This window comes from Chinchilla lanigera, unplaced genomic scaffold (assembly GCF_000276665.1).
Source record: "Chinchilla lanigera isolate Chin_1 unplaced genomic scaffold, ChiLan1.0 scaffold00020, whole genome shotgun sequence".
NCBI classification, from domain to species: domain Eukaryota; kingdom Metazoa; phylum Chordata; class Mammalia; order Rodentia; family Chinchillidae; genus Chinchilla; species Chinchilla lanigera.
Genome location: NW_004955421.1, coordinates 13,634,672 through 13,640,164, shown reverse-complemented (window position 1 = coordinate 13,640,164; position 5,493 = coordinate 13,634,672). Strand labels below are relative to the sequence as shown.

Below are 5,493 nucleotides of genomic sequence, written 5' to 3'. Positions count from 1 at the left end.
TAACAAGTCCACAAAATACAACAGCTAGCATTACAAAACTCATTCATCCAAAGGGGCTGGAAGGCAGAAAGGACAGATAGGACGGTAAATGGCAGAGGGGAAAAAACCTAAGTATTCCAATCAGTCCAGGCCCAGGGGCTGGCAAATGCTAGAAAACAGCTACAGAAATTATGGTCCATTCAGACTCATAATGGTGTTAAAAATCCACACACTGGTGTCAGGAAGGTTCTGCCTTACATGCACCAGAGACAAAAATTCTGATTCTTCAAAGAGGAGGGAATACGCAGAGGACCCTGGCAGAATGGGCCCTGCCTTTCCTGGCCAGGGAAGGAGAATAGAGAAAAGAGCTGCCACAGCCTCCCTCTAATCCATTGCCTCTGGACAGCAGGTGACTCAGCAACCTTCAGTTTGGCAGGAGATGGATGCAGTGAGGGGAACTTCTCTGCAGAGGTGGAGCTGCTCAGCGCAGACTGCAGGTAGACTGTCTTACAGAAGAGTCTGTTGCTTAAGAAGACCACCAAGGAGAAGAGGCACAACTGGAAAGGGTATGCTTTTCCAGGGCTCTTTGCTTCACTGGGGTTGATGATGAATAAAGGAAAGAGGATAGAGAAGAGGCAGCCACTGATAATATACGAGGACTGCATTGCAGTCACTGATAATATACAAGGACTACTTGAGGAAAGCCAAGGGCAGACCAAATCCAAAGTAGGAAGGCCAGTTCCTTTCTATGTTTGACAACCGCTGACGCATTTCAATTCCTTTGTTGAACCAACCATACTGGAAGCAGTACAGTGAGTAAAGAAGGGACATATGCAACAGACTGACCAGCTGACCAACAAGATGAGTGGGCAAGGGACTCACAAACATCCCCTGGATAAGGGAAAGAGCACGTAAGCTATCATTTTGCTGACACTGGGGAATGCTTGAGGCTTTCTCCCCGATACCTCCAATGAAAGGTCAGCTATATCTTGAAACCAAGTGGCATTCACAATTTTGCTAAGCACAAACGGAGGGAGCACCGAAACAGTGCTGAAAACTGACGTGAGGAAGAATTCCAGCCAAGACCAAATATCTCCAAGTAGGGACGGATCACCAATAATCCAGGTTGTTACTGATTGAAGCACAGGAATAAATACTCAATAAAACAAGAGGAGACTTAACCAAAATACTCCTCCATTCCAAGCACAGCACTGGAAAATTCTTCTAGCGATACATGACTCATTCTCTTGCTTCCGCTCTATACTCTGGGTTCTCCTCTGAACCAAGACATTACTACCCCTTCTTTGACGCTGCTCCTCTCTCTTTTGCTGGATTTGAGTACCTATCTTTGAGATGGTACAAATGCCCCAGGTGGAGTCTTTGATTCCCTGGCCAAGGTCCTGGAGAAAGGTTCTAACACTGTCTGTCATCTCTTCACCACCCAGATGTCTTATCAATTACACAGAGGAGAGAAGAGTGTTCCCAATAGCTCATTGTGAAGGACCTTACAGCGCTCTGACCCACCCCTGGCCCCTTGGACTCCTCGGCTCTGCAGCCCGCTCGGCCAGGGTGCTCCCAGGCTCGGCGGCTGCAGCCACACTAGGAATGCCTGAGTCACACCAAAAACTCTTTTTAAAGAACATTTTTAAAACAAAATCGTTATGACTTAGTTTGACAAGTATGTCTATTCATTTTCTTACAAGCTGCCGATCTGTAAATTCTATTTAGTCTCTACTCTTTAAGAAAATATGTGAATTACTAGTATTTTTTCAGGGTCTGTGTGCCTGTATTTCAAACAAAACCTGTAAAACCATTGAGGACACAGACACTATATAAATTTATATATATCTCTATCTATCTATCTATCTATATCTATCTATCTATCTATCTATCTATCTATCTATACTGCCTTCTTAACCAACTATTGTTGCAAATGCTAAGTTAATGCTCAATATATCAGAAAAGGTAAAAAATATGCAGGCAACAGGATGTGGTCCTGGCACATTTTATACATTTATAACAATGGCAAGAACCTGAACTTATGTTGCTGTTTCATTTTGTTTAGCGCTAGGACATTACAATCTAACATTCCAGTTAAAAGTCAGATGTTCTGTAAATGGATTAAAAAAAATTCAAATACTTATTTTTGGGGCAGGGGTTTGTCTTTTTTGAGTCAGGGTCTCACTATGCAGTTCAGGCTGGCCTTGAACTCACTTATGTGGCCCAGGCTGGCCTCAAACTCACAATGATCCTCCTGCCTCAGCCTCGCGAGTGCTGGGATTCCAGCCATGTGCCACCACACCTGGCTAAAAATTCAAATTTGTGCCATTTGTTTTTAAGAGATAGAATTAAATTCCAAGGAAACAGAAAATTTGAATAACACAAGTGACACAGAGACTACCATGGGGACAGAAAATAACGTCTAGGCCTTAACCTGTTACTCACTGAAAGTATAATTTGTATTTTTCATCTGAAGCAGTCTGGGACTTCAAAGTAATTATTGCTAACTACCAAATTCTTTGGCAAACAAATTCTTTGGCCTAAAATGCCCAACAGGTAACTAACAGTACAACAAAGCCTGGCATGTACTTGTTACCTCTAAACTTCGGGTCAGATTTTTGGCACGGCTCTGTATATAGGTACTTTAATCACTTAGGGAGTGTCTGTCTTATAGTTGGCGAAACAAGGCTGAGGAACCCTAAATTTACATAACCTATGTTATTCCCCTTCAAGACCAAGGACATTACAGGAAGAGATTTAGGGTCACACATCTACTCCCAGAAGTCTCCAGTCATCACCTTAAATGCACAGTAATTTTGCCTTCCAACAGAGCCTCCGCAAAACTGAGACTGTCCCAAGCAGAAATAATCATCTCAGTGAGATCAAATTGTCCCCTTAAGCAATAAGGGCTTCAAAAAACTAGACTGAGATAAATAACCAACCAGATTCTAGCCCACTATCTATCCACAAAGGGTGTTCTCCTTCTTTTGTCAATGAACCAGTCTGATCCTGCTTATCAGAGTTGTGTCCCCCTTAACTCCTCAAGTGAAAATCAGCTCCTCAGGCTGGAATCCTCTCCCTGTTTCACCTTACTTCTCTAACTCTTCCTGCTAAATCTGCCCATACCTTTCACCAGGACATATTGAACACCTTTCTTGAATGCAGGGGGATGAAGGGAGGTGTCTGTCTCCTCTTTGAGGAACCTCCTTGGACCCTGTCCAGTGACACTAGTAGTATTATGCAAATTATGGACCAGTACTAAAGACATTATGTTGAGTGTAGGAAGCCAGATTCCCCCTAAACTGTATATGAGTGATTTAACTTAAAAACCAAAGACGAATCTATGAGTTAATATGAAAACACTCCCCTTACCACAGGACCTAGTGTACTCCTTGTATGAGAATTACTTGAACCACTTGTTGACCCTCTGGACTACATTACAGGACTTTCCTATTAGAATATGTCAGAAGTAGGATCCAAAACTGCATTTTTAAGAAGAGTGACTCTTAATATAAAATTTGCAAATGCTTTTCCTGCAAGAAATTATGAAAGAAGGAGTGCCATATAGTACATGGACAAACACGGGTACATAGGCTAGGTGATTACCCAAGGCCCACAGTAAAGTAATTATAATGGCATGCCAATTACAGCCATACCCACTATACTACACATGATTCGTAGTTTAGATGTCCGGCCAGTTGAAGAGATCCATGGAATATACTGATTGTGACACTTATATCACATTGATCCTAGGTCAGCCCTATCTACTTCCACTGTGAGTTCCAGGAGTAATCTCAGCATCTTTCATTGCCAGGTTTATGCACCACACCCCATGCAGACCAGGAAAGAAGTTGAAGTGGGACTTAGCACAAGGAAATGCTTACCAGACAGAAGCAGGCTGTGCAGAGGGGAAGAGGAGAAAGATGGTGTAGACAAGAAACAGAGGAGATAAAATAGTCTGAAATGTCTAGTCTATGGCAGAGATAAGAAACAAAAATCATTTAATTTTTAGTTAAACAGTTTAATGTCAGGTAATAACAGATATGTGGACAAAAGTCCACTGATACTAAGTTGAATTTAAATAAAACATGTGCCATCAAGAAAGGTAGATGCACTGTTAGTGGTGTTTTGCAAAGATTCCAAGGAGCCTTATTATTAAGATCCCTGATATACTCAGAATAGTTACATCACATTGCTTTCAGTACTATAAGAAAATGATACAATGATAAGGCTACAGAACTTCAGAATAATTATAATAGTCTGATCTTTGCTTCTGATAAAAATATTATTTTGTAACCATACTTCTCAGAAACCTTGTTACTTGACACTAGTGTGTCTAAATTTGACCTTTTTTAGATAACTGCCATAGGATGGATGGATATATGTTTCTTTATCACATGCAGCTGTTATTCAGTCACAAATTAAGATCAAAACTTAAGCTAGCTCTAAGGAGCAAGATGACACCTATGAGAGGAGTGAGATATAATCCCCTGAATTTGTTAAATTCAGTTTATGGAATTCATTAAAAAGAAACATGAAGTGTTTCTCATCACTGCCTTTGAAGTCAACATTGCTTCAATCCGCAATTCAGATATAAGCCTTTACTTCCTTGATAGATGAATTTGTTAAGACTAGACTGTCTTGTCCATTTTTATTTTGGAAAGGGAACAAAATTTGCAACACATATAGGAACCGAAATGTATATTTGAAGATTATTTCAAATTTTAACATGCATATCAACAACTAGACCAACTTTCTCAGACCTGAAAATAGACAGTGGAGTGCTGGGTGATTGGTAGAATGCCTTCACAGACCTAATTCCAAATTCCAATATGAGCAAGAGACTGTAAGAACATTTACTGTTGTGACTGACACTTGGGTTGCCCTGATGGAGATGAATGATGTGGTGCTTTCAGGAACTCTGTGGCTATTATTCTTTTCCTCATTTAATAGCCGAGGAGATTAAAGGTAAAAGAAGAGAAACAGTTTGTAAGATGTGAAGGTCCAAAGTCCTTGATCTAAGATTAGAACCCAAACGTTGCTAGTCACAAGTGATCTCCTTTCGTAGGACTGCACTGGCTTTGGCCATCCGCAGTGCTCACAGCTACAGGATCCAAGACTAACCATTCTTCTTTGTACCTTATGTGTATAAGCACAGAATTAAATTCATCTTTCTATTCTTATTCTGATCTCTCCTAATTGTTGATCTTTTTGGTCTTTACTTATGTGAGTGGTTTCTTTATTTAGTTTTATGTGTCACAGAGGGATGACTGAGGTTATAAAGTTCCTAATAGTAATGAAGATAAGAATGGTACCGTATTCTAGAAGAGTATGAGCAATGGATTTAGGAAATAGAGGCATTTTTTTTTTCATTTCTTCAAGTAGCCAGCTATGTGAATAGGGAAGACTACATAGAAAAACTATTGTGATACCTGTCTTCTTCCCTTCATAGAGCCAGAGTCAAAGGAAACCATATTTTAATAGTTTATAAATAAAAATATCCTGTATACACAT

The 5,493-nt window shown here is 40.3% G+C and overlaps 1 pseudogene; it reads right to left on the bottom strand.

Annotated features, from left to right (window-relative positions):
* Positions 1-233: 233 nt before the first annotated feature.
* LOC102025472 lies at positions 234-1,446 on the bottom strand (annotated as a pseudogene).
* Between the last annotated feature and the right edge of the window lie 4,047 nt (positions 1,447-5,493).